This window comes from Protopterus annectens, chromosome 5.part0, assembly GCF_019279795.1.
Source record: "Protopterus annectens isolate FY-2018-M chromosome 5.part0, PAN1.0, whole genome shotgun sequence".
NCBI classification, from domain to species: Eukaryota; Metazoa; Chordata; order Ceratodontiformes; family Protopteridae; genus Protopterus; species Protopterus annectens.
Window position 1 is genome coordinate 136,261,501 of NC_056735.1, and position 25,384 is coordinate 136,286,884.

General features: G+C 44.3%; 1 protein-coding gene across 2 annotated transcripts in view; it reads right to left on the reverse strand.

Moving 5' to 3' along the window:
* Positions 1-25,384, reverse strand: part of TMEM131 (transmembrane protein 131) — a 3,850,119-nt gene that overhangs the window by 583,630 nt on the left and 3,241,105 nt on the right. The gene's annotated exons all lie outside the window — the stretch shown is intronic.

Genomic DNA, 25,384 nt, shown 5'->3' on the forward strand with positions numbered 1-25,384 from the left:
CTTTGGTTGGTACTCCTCTGAGTAAGGCTACTGAAGTGGCTGCTGCTCTGGTTGAATGAGGCTTAATGCCCTTAGGCACTGATTTGTCATGCTGTGAATAGCAGAAACGAATGCAGTGGCCTATCCACTTTGAAATAGTCTGTTTTGAGATAGGCTTTCCTTGTGATCCTGCAGCATATGCCACTAGAAGTTGTTCAGTCTTTCTGAAAGCTTTGGTTCTGTGCAAGTAGAAGAGTAGCTGCCTGTGAATGTCCAAAGAATGCAGAAGTCTCTCACCCTTATTCTGTGGGTTTGGGTAAAAGGTAGGCAAATTAATTGTTTGGTTAAGGACCACACTAGACACTACCTTAGGCATAAATGTAGGGTTTGTCCTTAGAGAAACCCTGTCAGGATGGAAAATGATAAAAGGTTCCACAGCCATGAGTGCCTGTAACTCTGAGACTCGTCTAGCAGAGATTATTGCTAGGAGCAGAGCTGTTTTCTAGGAATAGAATTTTATATCAGCTGCAGAGGCTGGCTCAAAAGGAGGCAGTGTGAGTTTTTCCAAGACATAGCTGAGGTCCCAAGCAGGTATTGGTGCTCTCCTTGGAGGTCTTATGTTTTTGGCCCCTCTGAAGCAGTGCCTTAGCAATGGATGAGAAAAAATAGATGATTCTGTATTGTAATGAGCTGAAATGGCAGAGGCATGAATTTTAATTGATGAAAAGGAAAGGCCTTTATCCTGCATCTCAGTTAAGTATTGCAAAATCTGAGGAATATTTGGAACAGTCGTGTCAATACCTAGTGCCTGGTTTCAAGCACAGGATCTCTTCCATTTTTCTGCATAAGATTTTCTGGTGCTAGGCCTCCTGGCCTCCAAAATAACATCCATCACTGCTTTAGAGAGAGATGTGTCTTGAATGGCTACATTATCCGCCATACTGCCAGATTTAAGGTCCTGAGTTGGCTGTGCAGTATCTGACTGTCTTGTTGGGTCAATAAGTGAGGAATTTGAAGTAATGTCCAAGCTGAGCATTGAGACAAGCTCTTTAGGATTGGGTACCAGTGCTGGCGGGGCCAGTCTGGGGCAATCAGTATAATTTTTGGCTTCTCTTGTCTGACCTTGATGAGTACCTAGGGGAGGAGAGGCAGAGGAGGAAAGGCATATACTGTTAGGTTTTTCCAGCTGAAAGATACAGCATCCACTTTCCATGCTTGCTTGTGATAAGTCCTTGTGCAGAATCTCTGTAGTTGGCAGTTGTGACGGGAGGCAAACAGGTCTATGTCCAGGCATCCCCAGTTCCTTGTTATCATGCTGAAGACTTGTGGATCCAATTTCCACTCGTGGGGATCCATTAGTTTCTGCTTAGTTCGTCTGCCAGAGTATTTATCCTTCCTAGCAGGAATTGTGCTTGCAAATGTACTTGGTAAGTCAGTGCTGTGTCCCACAAGTTCATGGCTAGTCTGCAGAGGGGGTAGGAATGTGTGCCCCCCCCCCGCTTGTTTATGTACCACATGACTGTAGTATTGTCCGTCTTTATCAGTAGTTGTCCTGGATGAAGTTGATCCTTGAAGGCTGTCAGGGCATTCTGAACAGCTAGCATCTCTTTTTGATTGCTATGTAGATGCATTTGACTTGTGGACCATGTGCCCTGAATACATCTTCCTGCCATATGGGCCCCCCAGACCTAATCCGATGCATCTGTTGTCAATGTTTGCCTGGCTGTGGGTAAGGTGAATGGCTGTCCCGTGTTGAGGTGACAGGCTTTTTCCCACCATCGAAACTCCTGTTGCAGGCAGGGAATAAGAGTAATTATTGTTTCCAGGCTGTGGTGAGTCCAAACACTTTTCAGATACCACTGAAGTTTCCTCATATGCAGTCTTGCATATGGAATTAGCAGTATGCAGGATGCCATGAAGCCCAAAGCCTGCAGAATTTTTCTTGCAGATAACTGGGTCTTTGTTGCCAACATTTTGGAATAAGTAGTCAGTTGTCTGTGTTTGTCTGGCGTGAGATAAGCCATCTGGGCAGTTGTAATTAAGCTTGCACCCAGGAATATTATCTCTTGAGAGGGTATGAGCTTTGATTTCTTTTCATTTACTGTGTACACTAGACCTGTTAGTAATCTTTTTACAAATGCCAGATGCTGTAGTAGGATGTCCTTGTTCTCTGCTTGAATAAGGCAGTCATCCAAGTAAGGATATATTTGTACTCCTCTTTGTCTGCAAAATGCAATTACTGGTGCCAGGCATTTTGTGAAGACCCTGGGCGTAGTAGATAAGCCAAAGGGCAGTGCAGAGAATTGGTAGTGCATTGAGCCAGCTATAAATCTGAGGTAACTTCTGCATGACTGTCTGATAGGGACATGCAGGTATGCCTCTTTTAGGTCTAAAGTCACAAGCCAAGCCTTCTTGCCCAGCATGGGCAGAAGCTGCTGCAGAGTTAACATTTTGAATTTTGGAATATTCAGGAATGCGTTTAGGATAGACAGGTCCAGTATTGGTCTCCAGGCTTTGTCCTTTCTGGGTACCAAGAATAGCCTCGAGTAAAATCCTTGTTCCTGCTCTTGCTGTGGTACTTGCTGAATGGCTCTCATGTCCATGAGGGATGAAACTTGTTTTTGTGCCTCTGCCCACTGATTGCGTGGCAGGTCTGGCATAACGTTTGGCCTTGGCAGGGTGTGAAAGTGGAACCTGTATCCTTGAGATACGATATTTAAGACCCATTTGTCCTGGGTGATCATGTGCCAATTTTGTGAAAAAAGTGCTAGTTTTCCCCCCAAAGGAGCTGCCAGAAGATAAGTGCTTGGTGCTGGCAGGGGAAAGTCATTGATACTGTTTCCTGTATGGCTGTGATTTTCCTTTCCGCTTTTGGAGGTAGAAATACCCCATTGTTTAGGCCTGTATGAGCCTTGTGGCTGTGATCTGCGTCTGTATCTGCCTCTTTGTGGCCTGTCTGACACTGGAAAGGACTAATTCTTTGTAGGCCAGTTCCTGCTAAATCTGGGAGGCTGTACCTGTAAGAAATCCTATACTGTTTGCATAGATTTAGCTTTGTCCTCCATTTTCTTTAACACCAAACAAGGTATCATGTTGTAATTGAGCATCTAATAGCTTTGCTTTAACATGATCGGGCAGATTCTGTTCTTTTAACCAAGCATGCCTCCTAATGACAGTACCTGTAACTGTGGCCCTTGCAGGAGGCTCTAGAGAATGAAAACCACATTGCAAAGTATGCTTTCCCACTTGTTCAGCTGCATGCAATAAATCCTGCATTTCTTTGTTTTCTGCACATTCTGAATTTGTCAACATTTTCTGTTTAAGCTGTGACATAAGATATTGCTGATATTTAAGCATATGAAACTGACAATTTAAAGCTCTTACAGCCAAGGTAGCAGAAGTATAAATCTTTTTCCCCCATCTGTCCAGGGCCCTTGAATCCCTATCAGAGGGGATACGTTTTTTTGCCGTGGAAGCCTTGACCCTCTTGGGACCCTGAGAAATAGTTTCTGGGTCAGCAGCAGGGTTTTTGTAAAGAAATTTATGAGAATCAGGGACCCTGTAGTATCTGTCTGGCTTAACAGGAGCTGGTGGTAAAGAGTCAGGAGACAGACCGGACTCTGAAAATACATTATCTACAATGTCTAAAACAGGAGGAATAGCAAGTGGCCTGTGCTGGGGTAATAAAAGGAAGTCTCTGAGCCTTTTCTTGGATTCTGAGTAATCTTGGCTCTCCCAATGGAAATGCTCCCTCATAGTATGCAGGGTCTCCCCAAAAGAATAATCCTCAGGAGGTGAGGCTGAAGGGATAGATTCTTCAGCATCAGAATCCTCATAGGGAGGAAGGGAATATTCCTGTTCAGAAGAGGAATCAGAAGAAATGGAAACCTGATCTGAAGATTCATATTCTATCTCTTGCCTAGGCCTCTTATCAAGAGGGGGATGGGAACCCCTGATCAAAGTAATTAGGTCTTCGGCCATTTTAAGCATCTGTTTTTTAGGCATGGAGGCCTGTCCAGGAGAATATTGTACTTGTTTCTCTGTCTTTAGAGCTGCTTTAAATATAACTGTGTAGGCCTGAAAACGCCCTCAGAAGCCGATGTCTGCTCAGCGGCTCCGGACCCATCTGAGGGAATAGTTTCCGAGTGTCCAATACTTTGAGTTTCCAACGGCCTAGTCAGCTCCACATGGGAGTCGGAAGTGGCCTGTGGCTCTGAGGTAGCAGGCATCAGGGGCTGCGAAAGCGCCTCACTGAGAACCGGCGACAGGGCTAACAGAAGCCTCGTCGTCGGTTCTGGACCTCGGATGCCTGTCCTTTTCTTTTTCTTTGTGCTTTTTATAAACTCCGGTAGTCAGCTGTTCTGACAGGATTATATAATTGAATCTTCTGCCAAAGTAATGAAATGCAAAATCGTACCGACGCTTAACAGTGCGTTGGTTAAATCTAGCACAAAACCGACAACTAGCAACATCGTGGTCAGGGCCTAGGCAAGGAATACAGTAAGAGTGAAAATCCTTATGAGGTATTTGCTTCCCACAAGAAATACAATTATTAACTTTTTCTGAAATCGGTCTGGAGCAAGAAAAAAGTTTCCCCAACTGGGTACTTAGCTTTAATGAAGACTTCGGATCTGAAATTCGAATTTGAAAATCTCACGAGTCGGCTGACCGGCACTTGCGAACTGCTTTTGCTTCGGGCACCATGCGGCAAGAAAGACTGAAGAAAATGGCGTCCGCTGCATCTTTTATACCCCTGGCGTACTGACATCAGGGAGGAGGTGACAGCAACCGACGCCGGACCTGGACTTTGGAACTCGGGCCGACTGCGGGTAGCCTGCCAGCAGGATAACCCAATTGTAATGACTGCAACAGTGAAACACGATGAACATCCAGCCACTCCTATTTTTGTAGATCCTAGACCAATTCCATTTGTTCTTCTTTTGTTCTACTTCATTACATCACTCTACACATGCAGCCATGAAAACCTCACACAGTATTCAAGCTGAGGTCTTCCAAATGATACATACAGTATACTCATCAACCACGCTCCCAGAATGCAACTAGAACAGCATATATGGGGGGAGGGGAGCATCAAAGACATCACAACCACTGAATACAGACTGGATGATCCCCTAAACAGGTATGACAGAGAAGCATAAAGATGATATGGGAGCTTTAAAAGTACATTGTACTTCAGTTCTCAGCATAGCAAAAGGGGAAAAAAAATCATGCCATGGATTTTGGGATCATCTTACAATTACGGAAGAAACGTATCAATACAAGTTATAAAAATACACAGTGTGAATGAAAGGACAGTTTTAAGGATTTGATTTTTATAATAATCATATAACACAATACAAAATTGCAATCTGAATTTATCATCAGGACAAGACAATTGTTTTCCATTTCTTCACCAAATACTCTTAACAAATTCAGAAGTAGATTTGTTGTAATACTGGTTTAACAATAAATGATAAGCAATTCTGAATTTACACCACATTACTCAAAAGCAAACAATACTGGTAATCTAATAATTACAGTAAACTCTTATAAAAGGTTCTATGTCAGTTAGCACTTCTACTGTGAATGTCCTTAAATCACGGAAGCTTCTTCTGAGATGTCTGATTACCACTGTTACCCTACAAAGATACACTGCCCTGCTGGTGTGCCCTTAGACAGTGGCAACTGTATTAAAAAGGAAGTGTTTTCCCCCAAATTACTCAATTTTGCTTCCCATACAGGACTAGAAGGGATAGCGATGAAAGGGAATGAGGAAGGAGATAAAGTCAAATGGCATTCCGGCATGCAAATTAAGAATCAAATGTACATTGCTTGCTCTTGTCAGCGTGCCTTGCAGGACAGCTTTGCCAATAACTGCCTGGCTTTCTCCCCACCACATAAAAGCACACAAAAGCCAGTGTAGTAAAGAAGGCAAATCTCTTGCCTGCAGACTGTTGTTACAATGATACTCACACTGTAAAGATACACAGTGCAGATGATGAGTTATAAAGTCCTATCAAGGAAATTCCGTCCGTCTACAATGACTGTAATTTCCTGCAGGCTGAATGAATGAGAATGAATGAGATATGCAGCTAAGCACCCTAAACAATGATCACAGAGGACCAGTCTTCTATCATCTAATATGGGGTAATACAGCCTGAATATAGTAGTTTCAGTTTGTTGTAAAGAATGAAACAGCTGAAACCCTTCAGGTCCACACTGTGGTGGATGCCACAGATTCATTAGAGAATTACAAAGAACTAGGAGCAGAAATGTCCTAGCCACCAAAAAGGAAATTGATGGCTCTATGGTTATTTTGGCTAGAAAAGACCTGATCATATTCTTAAGATGATCACTATATGACCAAGAGAAGGGGAAAAATTACTAGAATGGTGCTCAAAAATGATAAGGTGTTGTGGGGAAGAAAGAGGTAACTGGGGACATGTTTTAGAGGACTGTAAGAGTTCACAGATTGCAGAAATTCCCTATAGATTACACTGTCAGAAATATGGGGGAGTAAATGGCTGTAACTAAAAAATGATTCTTTTGACCTGGAACACAGGATATGAATTGCCTAGAGATAGTAAGACCTTATTAAATTTAATTCCGTTGACTGTGGAAAAAAAAAGCAATTACTAGAAAATGGAAATCAAAATCTAACCCAACTGTATTTGAAGTACTGAATATTGATAAGAGAGGTGGAAATGGGATTTTTAGAAAAGGGAATGAAAAAAATTACATATAAATAAATACAATTTGTGGGAAAAAATACATACAGAATAATGTTCAGGAGGAAAATGAGGTTTAAGGGAAAACAGTGATTTAATGTTGGTCTGAATGACAGATGTTATAAAGAAAGAAAACATAAATAATATACAGTGTGTATAAATGGTAAAATGTTAATCTAGTTTTTTTTTCTTCTATTAATCTACGTATTACTATGTTGTAAGTGATTACTTAAATGCGTTACAACAAATTGTAAGGTATTACTCTACTCTAGAAAACTGCATATCAGAAATGTCTCCTGTGATTTCTTGACTTTTGCTAACAATAAAGACTTGAATTCAGAACCTAGGAATACATTCACTATGGACTGGATGCCTTGTAAGAGACTGATGCAATACTGCAGCAGATACCCCAAACAACTGCTGGCTTGAAGGCTTGGAACAGATGACACATACTTTAACAAATGATCTAAGCTACTCAAGAGTCATGATCAAGAGGAGATCACAAAGGTGCTTCGATTTCTTCTGGTACTTGAGAGCTATCACTGCTAAGCAAAAGGGTAGCAATCCAAAAAAATCTGTACTGGCAATTATAGTTTTGTGGGCCCTGTGGGTAGTGTTCTGAACTTAGTCAATCATCCTACATGATTGAGTTCATTCCTGGAAAGAGTGAAGAAATGAGCTAGTGAATGGACTTTTACAGGACTAGATACTAGGCTACCAGAGTCTTCTTTCTGTTCATCAATGCACTAGATAATATGACTTGGATGACTGCAGCAAAGAGGTTCTTCAAAAGTTGGATGTTCAAGTGGCAATCATCATTCCACTGTAAGACAAAAAAAAAAAACAGGAGAGGGCCTGGCTACTAGAAAAACAGTTTTCCAGGTAAGATATTTAAGGTAATATTTTTGCTGCTGGTTCAAATGGGGAATGTATTAGTGCTTGTAGTACCAGACTGAGATCCCATGGGGGAGTAGGGTCCTTAAATATGTCAGGTGAGAATAACATTGGTTGTCTGGCTATTAACGGAATTGGAGAAACCAGGTCATCAATCTGAGGTTTGATATACAGGGATGGATCATGCCTGTCAGGTGAGACAGGAGGTCTGCAGTCTGATCCAGAATCCAAGGTTGGTAAAGTAAGTGAGGCCAAAGGAAGGAAAACCAAATCTATTCATCCCAGTAAGGTGCAATGAGGATGACTTTGCTCTTCAACATAGCAGCTTTCTGCAGACATTTTGGAATCAAGGGGATTGGTGGATAGGCATAAAGTAGACCAGGGGACCAATCATGAAGTAGAGCATCCTTCAGTGATTCCCCCTGTGATAGGATTAGGGCAAAGTAGCTGCTGCATTTGTTGTTTAGGGAAGAAATTAAAAGATCGCAGCAAAGCTGACCCCTTTGACAAAAAATAATTTCAGTCACTTTGCTATTGAGAGACCACTCGTGAGGTAGAAGAGTGCACCTGCTCATTTTGTCTGCTATCATACTGGACTCACCCAGAATGTGCATTGCTATGACAAAGCAGTTGGATGAGACTGCCAACTGCCACACTCTGACAGCTTCTCAAGACAAATAAGAAGATCTGGTACCTCCTTGTTTGTTAATGTACCAAACTACTGACATACTGTCCGTTTGAAATGCAATTGTCCCCAAGGGGAGAGCATCCTGGAAGGCATGCAATGCTAAAAGTACTGCTCTCATTTCTAGGACATTGACAAGAAAATTGGCATCTTCACAGGACCAACTCCCTTGGACTGTTTTCCCCAGAAAATGCCTCCCCCCCACCCCAAATGGGAGGCATCTGTGGTCACTATGGCCTTGGGCTGAGGGGAGATGAACAGGTGACCTTGTAGAGCCTGATCTGACTGAATCCACCACCTGAGATCTCTCTTGCATGTCTGAGTGATTCGTATTTCGGTTGACCTGGACTGGATCTACTGGAGAATTCTCATATAAAATCTGTCTAAAGGTACTAGTGCTCTTGCTGCTGATAGTGATCCCAGAGCTTGAAGGACCAAGTGGGCTGAAATTTTAGTATTTTTCTGACCTGTGATCTTATAGCTTGCACCCTTGAGGGAGGCAGTGTGGCTATCACTGACTTTGTGTTGAAAACTGCTCCTATAAATTCCAAATTCTGAACTGGTTCCAGTTGAGACTTGGTGTAGTTTATGGTTATTCCCAGCTGAAAATACATTTGAAGTACTTGATTTCTTGCCCTTATCAACTGACGCCTGGTCATGTTGGTGATGAGCCAGTCGTCTAAATATGGAAACACCCGGAATCCCTGCAGTCTCAAGTGAGCTGCTACTACTGCCATGCATTTGGCAAACACCCTAGGGGCTGTGGTGAGAACAAAGGGCAGAACTCTGAAATGGCAGTGACTGGCTCCCAGCCAGAAGTGTGAATACATTCTGGATCGTCTGTTCATCTTTATGTGACAGCACACATCCTGAAGGTCTACTAAGCACATCCAGTACTCCTTGCCCAGAAAAGGGAGAATGGACTGAACTGTAGCCATCTGAAACTTGGTAAGTTGAACTGACTTGTTCAAATTGCTGAGATCCAAAATTGGTCTCCAGTCCCCTGTTCTCTTTGACATTAAAAAGAACCTTGAGTAAGTTCCGTATTCTATCTGGTCTGGTGGAACCTCTTGGATGACCCTTTTTTCTAGCAGCTATTGTACTTGAATTGCTGCTTCTTTCCTCTGAAAGGGATTTCCTTGAGATTGCAGGCAGAAGGGAAAAGAGACTTGTATAACCTCTGGAAATAATCTTCTGCTCCCAAGTATCTTTTATGCCTAGCCAGGCTCTCTGGTGCAGGGATAATCAACCCCCAATTGCCTCCAGATGTGAACAATCAGCCCTCCTTTTAGGGGCACTGGTAGGGTCTGTCAAAAAACCTCTTGGATGACCCTTTTTTCTAGTAGCTTTTGTATATGAATTTTTGTGTCTTCCCTCTAATTGGGTGGAATCACTGGCGATTTTCCTTGAGATTGCAGGCAGAATGGAAAAGGGAATTATATAACCTCTGGAAATAATCCTCTGCACCCACGTATCTTTTGTGTTTAGCCAAGCTCTCTGGTGCATGGATAATCAACCCCCGATTGCCTGCAAAGGTGGACAATCAAGCCTCCTTTTAGCAGCACTAGTAGGGTCTGTCAACAAATCAATCTCTGGACCCCTGGTTTTGTGGACCTCCTCTGCCACTGGGCAGTGTTGTCCACTGGAGTTCCCCCTTCTGCCCCTGGTCCTGGAAAGAAACCTGGGATTTCCTGAACTACATCTTTCGACCACCTTGCTGATTCCTTGAAAACAATCTCTGAGGGATTGAAAAATGCACACCCACTGCAGACAGTGTCTCTCCATCCTTCTCACACCTGGATAAAGTTTCTTTAACTGTGGGGCTGAACAAGGAGGTTCTGTCAAAAGGAGCAGTGACGAACAATGACTTGAAGGGCTCCGCAAAATCACATAAGCACATCCAGGTATATCTCCTGACAGAAATGCCAGAATTCACAGCCCTTGAGGTTCCTTAGGCTATATGTGAAATCAACCTCATGGATGAATTCAAAATAGATTGCAAGGTAGTCAACTGAGAAGTCACAGATGCTTGGACCTCTGCAGACATGGATCCTGGGACAGTATTTGAGTTACTTGATCAAATCCCTCTGCAACCAAGTAAATTGTGACACACAATTCAGTGGCCTTAGGGTGAAGGCGGCTGAAGCATAGACAAGCTTCCCAAACCTGTCCGTTGCCCTAGACTCCCTGTTAGGGAGATGAAGAGTGGAACTCTCTTTGGCAAGTTCCTTTTTTGGTGGCCACCGCTACGACCATGGCATCAATGGGTACCTCTTTCTGCCAAAACTGCTTATCCGAAGGTGGAGCCATAATTTTGTCTGGTCTCCTGGGTAAGGGTTCAACTGTATCAGGTTCCTTCCACTCCCGCCAAGAGACCAATTCAATAAGCTTGTCAGCAGGTGGAGTAACCCAGGAGGCAGACAGGCCAGTACCAAAAGCCTCCAGGAATACCAACTCCTCAGATGAAGGGTTGCTGGGAATACAGCCACCTCTCTGCTTTCAGATTTCAAGGATATCTCCAAATGAGACATCTTCAGGAAGTGATTGTGGGGACACTTGACCTTCATCGAAGTCTGCATCCTCCATGACTGATTCTTGTGGAGAGTCCAAGTGCTTCCTCTTGCACTTTTTCTTTCTAGGGACCTCCTCAGTGGGATGTTTTGGGGAGGTGTCAAAAGAAATTATAATCCCCTGCTAGGAAGCCTGGAGGTCTCAGGCTGGTTGCCCCTATGGCAAAGAATGACGAGGCACTAAGCTCAGAGGCATCACGGTAGAAGAGTGAGGATCCGAGGGGGTTAGATCTGTCCGTCCTGTCAGAGCAGAGAACACTCTCTTCACAACCTCAAAGGCAGATCACTCTGAAAAGAGAAAAGGCCTCACTGCCAAGAAGGCAAACTTCTGGACAGCAGTCCTCCTCCATTCTGAAGGCAATCTCCCCAAGGAGGAAGCAGGAGCCCAGCTATCTAGTGCCGGGGCTCCGAGGGGCAGAAATGGCTCCAACAACTTTGGAGTCAACTCCAAGACCTTGGGTCTGATGGGGAAGCTTCAACTCTGAGTGTCCTCCAGGTCTGAAGAAATCTGAACTGGAGCACTTAAGAGTAAGCTTCGGATCCAAAGATAAAGCTAGCTACGTATCCGAGCTAGATGAACCCAGGATGTTCAGATCTGATTCTGAAAGCACTGAAAGAATCAGAGGAGGAGGTTGCAGTGGGGGTGTAGTTGATGGACAGGTCTCCTGAACCAAGGGGGTATTAGCCAGCAAGACACCCATCTGAATTTGCACTGAGATGAACTTCTGCATCATTCTTTCCATATCTGCTTCCATCCAACTTCTGGATGCATGAGTCAATGTCAGAGGAGGAGACTTGGACCAGCGCCATTCTCAAAAGGGTGACGGGCACCCTGGAAGGTACGGGGTCGATGGAAGGAGAGTACCCAGTCCTAGGAGAATAATAGGACTTGTAGCCTGATCCAAATTTTTTCTTTAGGCTTTATAAATATCACAAACACACAGAAAAAGTAAAGAAGGGAAAAATTCTTACCAACAATGGCAAATCAGGTACTACACAAAAATGTAGAAAGGCAAAGGACAGAAAGGAGTAGTTAAACATACTTGAGACGGAAAGAAAGGGAAATTACCAACAATGGTAAATGAAGAGCTACATATTCATAAGAGGGTAAGGAAGAACACTATTATATATGAAATTTATTAAGATTTAGAAGATTTCAAGGAAGAAAAACTGACACTTATCTTAGAAAGCTCAAGAGCTATGGCCAACTACATCTTTCGTGAAAAGTGGCAAACGAGATCTGAAGTAGCTTAGGGTTGGTGCATTATGGGTAAGGGAGGAGCTTGACAGTTTTTTGGTTACCACGAGCTTTAGTAACAGGCGGTCAGATCCTAACTTATCAGTTGTGGATAAAATGTAAAATGACATCAGATCAGAAAATTCAGGTTTCAAACCAAGGCTGGATGTCTGACATGTGGCTTCAAATAAACCATCCCCACTCCAAGGAAAAATGAGCAAAGTTTAACTGGGTCAAAGATCTTCCTTTCACTTGTTGATGAAGGGCAAAAACAGCTGAAAGTGTATCACAACCAAATGAAATTGCAAATCTGTGTCTAAAACCACATTATGCTCATAGGGGAAATGATCTAAGTATTTACATACTGCTCAAAACCGACTTTCCATTTCCTATGCATGTTACTCTAGTAAAGCCTTCATGTAGCAGGAGAGGAATCTTTGAAACCTGTTCCAATGCTCCAAATGATCTAATTTAAGGATCTACGAGTCAAGCAAGCATCCTGGAGTTTTCTGAGTGAAAATAAACCTCACTTTCAGTGAAATTAGTTCTAGTTGCGGGTAGGGAAAACTAGTGCTAGCCTCTAAGGAAAAAGGAACCAAATACTGACATGCCAAAAGCACAGACACTAGAAATGTTTGTGGCTTCTCTTGCTGAGCTTTGAATAAAACTCTCTGAACTAGTGGAACAGGGGAGAAGTATAAAAAAGTTATGTACCTACCATAACGTTCCATGTTTATTGTCCTTCATCTCGCTTTCCTTCTTGCTGGTTGGGTTCAGAGCCGATCCTCGGCTCTGACGCGGGCGATTTACTAAAGCACATGAGCTTTTACTGGCTTGAGGCTACTCCTTATCCCAACATGCCTACTGGCAGCTACCCAGATCTCATTTGTAATAGACCACACTAGACATATATAGTAAAAAAATTTTTTTTTACTAAGCTCTTATACATCAAGATAGGAAGGATAGAGGAAAGGACAATGTATGGTTAACTAACCTGGTATGTCAGCAGGAAACTCAGCCAGTGTAACCAATAAGGAACTCCTCTCAAACCTCCAGAAAGGGGGAAGGAGGGGGGGGCGCAAGAAGGAAGGCGAGATGAAGGACAACAAACATGGAACAATATAGCAGTTACATAACTTCTTTATGTTACATGTCCCATCTTGCCTTCGTTCTTGCTAGTTGGGACCGCATCCCCAGCACATGGTTCTTGGGAGGTTTGCTGGAACAAACTCTTCAGGTCCGTGAAACCAAAATATGTCTTGTTCCGGGAGGCCACATCTACTTTGTAATAAGAGATAAAGCTATGAGGATTTGCCCATGTTGCTACTGCACAGATTGAATCTAAAGGTAAGTTAGTTGGAAGGCAACAGATGTGGCCAAGACCCTGGTTGAATGTCCTCTGGGTCTTCCTGGAAGCATCTTTTTACGCAAACCATAAGAATAAGTGATTGTTTCTGATAGCCATTTTGATAATGTCACTTTGGAAACTAGATAACCTTTGCTTATTGTCAGCAAAGGATATGAACAATTGGTCTGATTTTCTGAGGTCTTTGGTCCTGTGTAAATAAAAATGTAATTGTCTATGAACATCCAATTACTGTAATCTCTACTCTGCCTTGTTTTCATAATTGAGGAAGAACACAGGAAGCTCAATGGACTGATTTAAGTTATACTCAGAACAAACCTTAGGCAAGAGAAAAGGATTGGCCCTTAGACTCTCTGTCTTTGTGAAAAATGAGATACGGCAGGTGAATAGACAAAGTATGTAATTCAGAAACCCATCTAGCTGAGGTTATAGCAACCAAAAAAAGAAGTTATGTCTTACCATAACGTTCCATCTGAGTTGTTGATGATCTTCCAGTCATCACTGATGGGTTCGGTTCCGAGCCCTCAGAATCGAGTTGGCCTTATACCAAGCTTGCGTGCACCAAAAACTCTCGAGCTAAGCTGCTACTCACAATGCCCTTTACTCAGTTACCTCAGATCGAGTTTGCATGCAACATATAGAAGAAACAGAAAATCAGAGGCCATCTCTGCGCAGAAATCCTGAAACACCACAAAGACCCAGATCATCTGCCAAGAGCCTTTGGTGAGAGTCAGTGGGAGGGTGTGATGACTGGAAGAAGATCAACAACTCAGATGGAACATTATGGTAAGATAAAGTACAGTTGTGTACCTATCATAAATGTAGATGTTCGAGTGTATTCACTGTTGCAGTCATTACACTTGGGTTATTCTGCTGGCAGGCTACCCGCAGTCGGCCTGAATTCCAAAGTCCTGGTCCGGCATCAGTTGCTGTTGCCTCTTCTCTGAAGTCAGTGCGCCAGGGGTATAAAAGATGCAGCAGATGCCATTTTCTTCAGATTTTCTTGCCCCATATGTCAGGTGCCCTCAAAAGGGTAGGCATAAATTTGCAAATAAAAATGCATGCACTAACATAAACATTACCCTCCTCTACAAGCAAATACACCACATAGGTTGTATAGAATAGAGAAGTACAGATAAGTCCCAGCAATGAAAGGGAGATGGTGGGAGGGTAACCTGGACTGCAACAGTGAATACACTCGAACATCTACATTTATGGTAGGTACACAACTGTACTATGTTCATCGTGTTTCACTGTTGCAGCCATTACACTTGGGTTGAATCCCAAAGCTGAGGTTGGGCGACTGGGTCTAAATAGGATTAGGAGTGGCTATGATGCCCTGCAGAACTGCATTGTCAAAACCTGCTCTGGATTTAGAGTAAAGAGGTAAGTGATAGTGCTTGGTAAAAGTGTGCACAGAACTCCATGTTGCAGCCTCCAAAATTTCCTTGGTTGGTACTCCTCTGAGAAAGGCTGCTGATGTGGCTGCTGCCCTGGTAGAATGTAGCCTAATATTCTTAGGCACTGATTTGCCATGCTGTGCATAGCAGAAACGAATGCAGTGACCTATCCATTTTGAAATAGTCTGTTTTGAAATAGCCTTTCCTTGTGATCCTGCAGCGAATGCCATAAAAAGTTGCTCAGTTTTTCTGAAAGCTTTTGTTTTGTCCAAGTAGAAGCGTAGCTGCCTGTGTATGTCCAAAGAGTGCAGAAGTCTCTCCCCTTTATTCTGGGGATTTGGATAAAAGGTTGGTAAATTAATGGTTTGGTTAAGAGCCACACTGGATACTACCTTTGGCATAAATGTTGGGTTTGTCCTTAGAGAAACCCTGTCCGGATGAAAAATGATAAAAGGTTCCACTGCCATTAATGCCTGTAACTCTGAGACTCTTCCTGCTGAAGTTATTGCTAGGAGCAGAGCAGTTTTCCATGATAAGAATTTTATCTCAGCTACTGGCTGGCTCAAAAGGAGGCAGTGTGAGCTTTTCCAAGACAAAGTTGAGGTCACATGTTGGTATAGGTGCTCTCCTTGGGGGGGCTTATGTTTTTTGCCCCTCTGAGGTACTGTCTTAGCAGTGGATGAGAGAAAATAGAAGGTTCCGTATTGTAATAAGCTGAAATGGCAGAGTCATGGATTTTAATTGATGAGAAGGGTAGCCCTTTGTCCAGCATCTCAGGTATTGTAAAATCTGAAGAATATTTGGAACAAGCGGTTCAAGTCCTTGTGCCTGGTTCCAAGCACAGAATCTCTTCCATTTTTCTGCATACGATTTCCTGGTGCTGGGCCTCCTGGTTTCCAAAATGACATCCATAACTGCTTTAGAAACAGGTGTGTTCTGAGTGGCTATATTGTTCACCATGCAGCCAGATTTAAGGTTCTGAGTTGGCTGTACAGGATCTGATTGTTTTGTTGGGTCAGCAGATGAGGAATTTGAGGTAAAGTCCAGGCTGGCCCTTGAGACAAACTCTTGAGGATTGGGTACCAGTGCTGGCGTGGCCAGTCGGGGGCAATCAGAATCATTTTTGGCTTCTCTTGTCTGACTTTTAGGAGTACCTTGGAGAGTAGAGGCAGTGGTGGATAGGCATAAACTGTTAGGGTTTTCCAGCTGAATGATAGAGCATCCACCTTCCATGCTTGTGAGTGATAAGTCTTTGTGCAGAATCTCTGTAGTTGACAGTTGTGAGGGGAGGCAAATAGATCTATGTCTGGGCATCCCCATTTCTTTGTTATCATGCTGAAGACTTGTGGATCTAGTTTCCACTTGTGAGGGTCCATGAGGTTTCTGCTTAGTTCGTCTGCCAGAGTATTTTTCTTTCCTGGCAGGAATTGTGCCTGCAGATGTACTTGATAGGCCAGTGCTGTGTTCCACAAAGTCATGGCTTGCCTGCAGAGGGGGTAGGAATGTGTGCCCCCTTGCTTGTTTATGTACCACATGACTGTAGTATTGTCCGTCTTTAGTAATAGTTGTCATGGATGTAGTAGATCCTTGAAGGCTGTCAGGGCATTCTGTACAGCTAGCATCTCTTTTTGATTGATATGAAGATGCATTTGGTCTGTGGTCCACATGCCCTGTATACATTTTCCCGCCATGTGTGCTCCCCAGGCATAATCCAATGCATCTGTTGTTAGTGTCTGCCTGGCTGTGGGTAAAGTGAAAGGCTGTCCCTTGTGGTGAAAGGCCAGTGCCCACCATCGAAACTCTTGCTGAAGGCAGGGAATGAGAGTAATTATTGTTTCCAGGCTGTGGCAATGTTGAGTCCAAACACTTTTAAGATACCATTGTAGCTTCCTCATATGCAGTCTTGCATATGGAATTAGAATGCAAGATGCCATGAAGCCCAAAGCCTGCAGAATTTTTCTTGCAGGTAGCTGGGTCTTTGTTGCCATCATTTGAAAGTAATGAGTCAGTTGCCTTTGTTTGTCTGGCGTGAGATAAGCCATCTGGGCAGTTGTATTTAAGCTTGCACCCAGGAATATTATCTCTTGAGAGGGCACTAGTTTTGATTTCTTTTCGTTTACTATGTACCCTAGGCAAATTAGTAATATTTTTTAGAAACGCCAGATGCTTTAGTAGAATGTCCTTGCTCTCCGCTTGAATGAGGAAGTCGTCTAAGTAGGGATATATTTGAATTCCTTTTTGTCTGCAAAATGCAATTACTGGTGCCAGGCATTTTGTGAAAACCCTGGGCGTAGTAGATAAGCCAAAGGGCAGTGCAGAGAATTGGTAATGCATTGAGCCAGCTATGAATCTGAGGTATCTTCTGCAAGATTGTCTGATTGGGACATGCAGGTATGCCTCTTTGAGGTCCAAAGTAACTAGCAAAGCCTTCTTGCCCAGCATGGGCAGAAGTTGCTGCAGTGTCAACATTTTGAATTTTGGAACGTCCAGGAAAGTATTTAGAGTAGACAGGTCCAGTATTGGTCTCCAAGCTTTGTCCTTTCTGGGTACCAAGAAAAGTATTGAGTAAAATCCTTGTCCTTGCTCTTGCTGTGGTACTTTTTGAATAGCTCTCATGTCCATGAGAGCAGAAATTTGATTTTGTGCCTCTGCCCATTGATTGTGTGGCAGGTCTGGCATACCTTTTGTCCTTGGTAGTGTGTGAAAGTGGAACCTGTAACCCTGGGAAACAATATTCAGTACCCATTTGTCCTTGGTGATCATGTGCCAATTTTTTGAGAAAAGTGCTAGTTTTCCCCCTAAGGGTGCTGCCAAAAGGTAAGTGCTTGGCATTGGTAGAGGAAAGTCATTGGGACTGTTTCCTATAAGGTTGTGATTTGTCTTCTCTGCCTTTGGGGGCTGAAGCACCCCGTTACCTTGTTCTGTATGAGCCTTGGGGCTGAGATCTGCCTCTTGGGCATCTGTATCTGCCTCTTTGTGGCCTGTCTGACACTGGAAAGGAATTTTTAGAAGGCCAGTTCCTGCTAAATCTGGGTGGCTGAACCTGTAAGAAATCCTTTACTGTCTGCATTGATTTTGCTTTATCCTCCATTTTCTTTAACACCTCTTCTGCCTTAACACCAAACAAAGTATCATGCTGTAATGGAGCATCCAACAATTCTGATTTAACATGATCAGGCAAACTTTGTTCATTTACCCAAGCATGCCTTCGAATGACAGAACCTGTAACTGCGGCTCTGCAAGAAGCCTCTAATGAATCAAAACCACATTGCAAAGTATGCTTTCCCACTTGTTCAGCTGCATGCAATAATTCCTGCATTTCCTTATTTTCAGGACATTCTGAGCTTGTAAGCATTTTCTGTTTTAGCAAAGACATTTGGTATCGCTGATATTTAAGCATGTGAAACTGGCAGTTTAAAGCCCTTACAGCTAAAGTAGCAGAGGTGTAAACCTTTTTCCCCCATCTGTCCAGTGCTCTAGAATCCCTATCAGAGGGAACAGGATTTTTTGAAGTGGAAGCCTTGACCTCTTTGGGACCCTGTGAAATTGTTTCTGGGTCAGCAGCAGGGTTTTTATAAAGAAATTTATGAGAATCTGGGACCCTGTAGTACCTATCTGGCTTAACTGGTGCAGGGGGTAAAGAATCAGGAGACAAACTGGATTCAGAAGAAACATCATCAACAATATCTAGTACATGGGGAATATTAAGGGGCCTGTGCTGAGGCAGTAAAAGAAAGTCTCTGAGCCTTTTCATGGATTCTGAATAATCATGGCTCTCCCAATGGAAATGCTCCCTCATGGTGTGCAGGGTTTCCCCAAAGGAGTAATCCTCAGGAGGAGAGGCTGAAGGGATAGATTCTTCAGCATCAGAGTCCTCATAGGGAGGAAGAGAATATCCCTGTTCTGAAGAGGAATCAGAGGAAATAGAAACCTGGTCAGAGGAATCATAGTCAGTGTCTTGCCTAGGCCTTTTATCAGGAGGGGGATGGGAACCCCTGATCAGAGTAATTAGGTCCTCAGCCATTTTAAGCATCTGTTTCTTTGGCATGGATGACTGTCCAGGAGAATGCTGTAGTTGTGTCTTTGTCTTTAAAGGTGTTTTAGACTTTGCCTTGGCTGCAGAAGTGGTCTGGTTAGTAAGCTGTGTAGGTCTGAAAACATCCTCAGAAGCTGATGCCTGCTCAGCATCTCCAGACCCATCTGAGGGAATAGTTTCCGTAGGCCCAATACCTTGAGTTTCCAGAGGCCTAGTTGTCTCCACGTGGGAGTCAGAGGCAGCCTGTGGCTCTGAGGTAGCGGGTGTCAGGGGCTGCGAAAGCGCCTCACTAAGAACCGGAGATTGGCCTAGAAGAGGCTTCGCCGTCGGTTTTGGACCTCGGATGCCTGTCCTTTTCTTTGTCCTTGCACTTTTTATGAACTCCGGTCGTCAGTTGTTCCGACGGCATTACATAGTTAAACCTTCTGCCAAAGTAATGTAAAGCAAAATCAAACCAACGCTTAATAATGCGATGGTTGAATGTAGCGCAAAACCGACAACTAGCAATGTCGTGGTCAGGGCCTAGGCAAGGAATACAGTAAGAATGAAAATCCTTATGAGGTACTTGCTTCCCACAAGAAATACAATTATTAACTTTTACTGACATCGGTCTGGAGCAAGAAAAAGTTTCCCCAACGGGCTACTTAGCTTTATTGAAGACTTCGGATCTGAAATTCAGTTTTGAAAATCTCAGGAGTCGGCCGATCGGCACTTGCGAACTGCTTTTGCTTCGGGCACCGCGCAGCAAGAAAGACTGAAGAAAATGGCATCGGCTGCATCTTTTATACCCCTGGTGCACTGATGTCAGGGAAGAGGCAACAGCAACCAACACCGGACCAGGACTTTGGAATTCAGACCGACTGTGGGTAGCCTGCCAGCAGGATAACCCAAGTGTAATGACTGCAACAGTGAAACACGATGAACATCTTCTTTATCTGAAGTTGTTAATCTTCTTCCTGTTCATCACTGATGGGACAGAATCCCAAGCTACTTGGAGAACCTGGGTGGCCTTTATGGAAGAACATTCCTGAGAACCATGGAGCCAAAGGCCGCTCTTCCCCTGGAGATCAGATCCAATTTTTAATGCTTGATGAAGGTATGGGGTTTAGCCCAAATGGCTGCTGCACATATGTCATCCATGGAGGCTCTAGAGTGGAAGGCAACCGATGCTGTGATAACTCTAGTTGAGTGAGCTTTGATTTGATCAGGCTTAGACTTATTCGTAAGCGAATCTGAGAGGCTAATGCAATCCCTGAGCCATTTTGTCAAAGTAACTTTAGATACTGCACACCCCATTCTAGGACCACAAAAGGAAATGAAAAGTTGGTCCAACTTTTGAAAGGACTTAGTTCAGTCCAGGTAGAAACGTAATTGTCTATGAACATCCGATGAATGTAGGCAGTATTCTCCCTTGTTTGAATAATTTGGAAAGAATACAGGCAGCTCAATGGACTGGTTAACAGAGAAGTTGGAAACCACTTTGGGGAGAAAGGATGGATTAGTACAAAGTGATGCTCTGTCATTATGGAAGATCAGATAAGGGTTCTTGATACATAAGGCTTGCAATTCAGATATTCGTCTGGCTGAAGTGACCGCCTCCTGAAACGAGGATTTCCATGACAAGAATTTTAGATCAAATGTCGCAGCAGGCTCAAAAGGGGGTAGAGAGAGAGACTGGAGAACCCAGGAGAGATTCCATGCCTCCACCAGCTGCCTGAAGGGAGGGCTGCTGTGGAAAATTCCCTTGAGGAAGGTCTTGCAAAGTACGGTGGAAATAAGCGGGACTCCATCTGAATCAAGATTTCCAGGATCTCTCCAAAATGAGACGTCGGGGGGTGACCGTGGGGATCCTTCCCCATCATCGTAGTCCGTATCTTCCGTGAGGGACTCCTCTGGGGAGTCAATGTGTTTCCTCTTACATGCCCGTTTCCGAGGTGGATCTTCGGTGGGAGCATCCAAAGACGACTCAGAAAGGGAAATACCTTGAACAGGGGTTTCCTGGGCCTTGTGCTCTCGGAGTCCTAGGGGGTGGCCTTTCATAGCTGCAGCTCAGAGGGAACTGGTGAAAGGTCCGACGTAGGAGGATTGCTCGAAGCAAGCACCCTCTCCATCACCCGGAAAGCAGGCCCACCTGAAGAGGAATGGGAGCACGAAATCGAATAAGACAATTTTGGAAACAGAGTCACGCCCCGCTCCAAGCGGTCCGCTCCCGGTGATGGAGCCTCAAGCAAAACCAGGGCGGGAGTCACCCTCGGTCCCAAAGATGGAACCGGCAACACAACCAAAACCGTAGCCGGAACCGATGATTCCACCCCCCCAAGCTTGAGATTGAGGAAGAGTGGGTTCCGACAGAACCGGCACTCAAAGGGGTCTCGGAGCCTCACACACAGTCGTTGTCAGCGCCGAGGTAAGGAGTCCTCTCCCAGATGTCAGAAATATGAGCCTCGGAACCGAGGGATCCAAGGGAGGAGAATAAGTAGTGGTCGCCAGGGTAACAAACCCAAAGCCCGGGGTGGGATGGGTTCTTGGAAAATTTTAATTCCCCTGGCGGTCAGCAGCTGATCAAAGAGGTGCACCACATCCAATTCTGGTAGGCTTCTGGTGGACCTTACCGACACCCCTGAGTGGGGAATCAGGCTGGTCCAAAAAAGGGCTGAAGGCTTGTCCGGCAAATGGATCTGCAAACGGGGAGTACTGGGTCCGTGCTGCATTGAAAAACTGCACCGATTCCAATTTGGAAACCGGCAGCAGGGGAATAATCGGAGCTGAGAACGGGCTCGGAGCCGAGGTCACAGTTGGGGTGGAGGTCAATAACAGCTCCGAAGCTGTTATCAGAACAGACGTCGGAGTGGAGATGGGGAACATTGGTGCCAAGGTAGAGACAGGCAAATTGGTCGGGACTGAAGTTGTAGTGGGTGCCGTAGTCGTCAGAGCTGGGACAGGCGCCAATGAGGTGACCTCGGTATGAAACACTGGAGCCAAACTTGGAGCAGAGGTGGTCGGAACCGAGGTGGCGAAACGGTGCTTAGTAGAAGTCTTGTGGGCCTTGTGCTTATGACTTTTTCCCCTATCACTGGCAGGTGAAGAGGGGACTGAACGAGGACGTTTCTTGTCCACAGAAGGCGAGGATGAGACCTCCGACGCAGAAATAGCCTCTGAAAAAGGCGAAGGAAGCAAGCCCTTAAGGATTACTTGTTTCATCTTTCATTCAGCGCCCACTTACTGAAGCTGGCACAAATGTCACATGGAGGTTTCGCCGATAAGTGCGGAACCCCCAAACAATAGGGTCTGGTCTATATGACGCTATTGAATGAACTAAATAGCGAATGCTATTTAGTCGATCCGATATTGTCGAAATGGCAAAATAGCGAAGTCACCGAACATCAAATTTTTCCCAGAGAAAAAATTTGGTGGGCCGTCTTCGGGACTTTGCCATTTCATCCACTATGGTGCGATCTCGGAGTTGGTATATTTAAGTAGGGGGGGTGTGGGGGTCGAAGCGCACCACTTAAATTTGTGTCTAAGTTTATTTATTTATTTTTTTATGGAGCAGCAAATTTTTTCCCTGGGAAAAAATCTGCTGTTCCATTTGTTCGATATTTTGTTGTTTCGATATTATCGGTATGATGAAATAGTGTTCGCTATTTACATTGTACGATAATATGATATAGACACAAACAATACACGCATTCTTTATGTAAATCACTATTCAGGAGATTACCACTGCAAGAAGAGCAGTGTTTAAACCCCTTAGTCCCTTTCTTTGTAGTCGATATAACAGAAGACACACACTCTAAAGTAGAAGAAAGTTATAGAGAGAAAGAGAGGGAAATACCAACAATGGTACTGGGAATACAACAAGGGTAAAAAGGTCAATACCAACAATAGTACGAAAAAGAAATACCTGTGGGTAGAGCTGAGTGAGTACTTAGAAAAAAGATAAACTGACAGGAAAGAACTCACAAATACTTATAAAATTTGAAAAAAATATAACACTTAGCTGGCGAGCTCGGTGAAACGCTGCTATATAGCTGCACGGCAAACGTGATCTGAGGTAACTGAATGAAGGGCATTGTGGGTAGCAGCTTAGCTCGAGAATTTTTGGTGCACGTAAGCTTGGTATAAGGCCGACTCGGTTCCAAGGGCTCGGAACCGAACCCACCAGTGATGAATAGGAAAAAGATTAACAATTTCAGATAGAGGATTTTCCAAGATATAAACTTCAAGGAACAAGATGTTGCTGGTTCAAAGGCGGACAGAATCATTGAAGCTAAAACCATGTTTAGGTCCCGGGGGTGGTGGGGGAGTTCTCTTACCAGGGGCCGTAAAAGTGTTGACCCTCGTAAGAATGTTCTGCACAACGTATGGGACATAATGTTTGAACACAAAAAGCACACAGGCCAGCACTCATAGGCATAAGGTGCCTGAAAATAAGAATATTTTAATATAACATATATAGGCAAAACAGACTGGTTTCGGCCCAAAAGTTATTAAGCCTTCCTCAGTGAACCCAGGTCTCCTACATGAAAATTGGAGATGGCAGCCAGTTGGACTCTAATATTAGCTGCAGCTGCCCCTTTTTCGAAGGTTTCGGCCAGAAAGTCAAGAATCTTGTAAACAGGAGCCATAAAAGGATCGATGTTATTTCTTTTGGCTTAGTAAGAGAACCTCTTCCATTTGCTAGTGTAAATCCTCCTGGTAGTGGGCTTGTGGGAGGACACTAGAATGTGTTGTACAGTAGGAGAAATGATTGGGAGCCTGGGTAAGACTGGAAATGGAGTAACCAAGCAGTCAGCTTGAGAGTTTGAAGGGCTGGGTGAAGCCCGCCTGACTAATGCGTCAGTAGATCCGGAACTGGGTCCAGTATCCATGGCTCCAGTTGAAGGTGATGGCGAAGAAATGGAAACCGTATCGGACAAGGCCAGTAAGGAGCAATGAGGATGAGTTTGCAACCCAACGATTTTGCTTTCTGACATACCTTTGGAATGACAGGGAAGGGGGAAAAGCATATAGCAGTCCCGGAGGCCAATCATGAACAAGTGCATCCCTGGGTGACTGTCCTGGAGGGGGAACCAGGGCGAAGTAGCTGCTGCATTTGTTGTTTAGGGGAGTGCAAAAAGATCGCAGCATGGCTGGCCCCATTTGCGGAAAGTCTGCAACTTTTTTCTTCAGGGACCACTAGTGAGGCATGACGATAGCCCTGCTAAGCCTGTCTGCTATCATGGTGGGTTTTCCAGGAATGTGCACTGCAATCAGAACACATTGGGAAGACATAGTCCGTTGCCATACTTGAAGAGCCTCCCGAAACAAGAGGTAAGATCTAGCTCCATCCTTCTTGTTGATGTACCATACCACTGACATAGTGTCGGTCTGGATTGCAATAGTCCCTGTAGGTAGAGTCCTGAAGTGCTTGCAGTGCCAAAAACACCACTCTCATCTCTAGAACACTGATGTGCAGATGGTACTCATGAGGTTGCGACGTCCCTTGGACAGTCCATCCCAGATAATGCCCCTCCCAAATCTGGGAAGCATCCACGGTCACTGTGGCTACCGGATGCGGGTCTAGAAAGGGACTGCCCAGAGTCACCTGGGGGGAGACCAGCCACCATAGTAGGTTCTTTTTGCAAGATTCCGTGATCAAGATCATGTGTGACATTGGCAATTCTTGGAAAGACCACTGAGCGAAGAGAAGCCACTGTAGAATCCGCATGTGGAAGCAAGTTAAAGGAACTAGCATAATATCTGCAGCCATTGAGCCCAGTACTTGCAAGACTTGTCTTGCCTGAACTCTCGCCTTGTTTATGAGAAAGGAAACTTGTTGACGAATGGTTGACGCCCTGTCTAGAGGCAGTTTTACTATCATGCGTCTTGTATCTAAGTCTGCCCCTATAAAATTAACAGACTGACAAGGCAGACCTTACATAGTTTATTGTGATGCCTAACTGGGAACAAGTTTGGATTGTGTAGTCCCATGCCTTGATTAGTTGATGCTCAGTGGTAGCAGTGAGGAGCCAGTCATCTAGATATGGAAACACCTGGAATACTAGACGCCTCAGGTGAGCCGTGACCACTACCATACACTTGATGAACACCCTGGGGGCTGTGGTGAGACCAAAGGGCAGGGCACTGAACTGATAATGACTGTCTCCCAGCCAGAAGCGTACGAATCTCCTGGATTGCTTGTCCATTTTTATATAATAGTACGTGTCTTGGAGATCTATGGAGCACATCCAATTGTCCTGACCCAAGAAGGGAAGAATGGACTGCAATGTCACCATCTGGAACTTTGTCTTTTGTACCTATTGGTTTAGCTTTTGAGATCCAAGATTGGTCTCCAGTCCCCTGTCTTCTTTGGAATTAAAAAGAACCTTGAGTAAGTTCCGGATCCGATTTGGTCTGAGGGGACTTCCTGGATTGCTCTTTTTTCTAGCAATATTTGAACCTCTAGGATTGCATGATCCCGAAGTTTGGGTGGAACATCTGGGATAG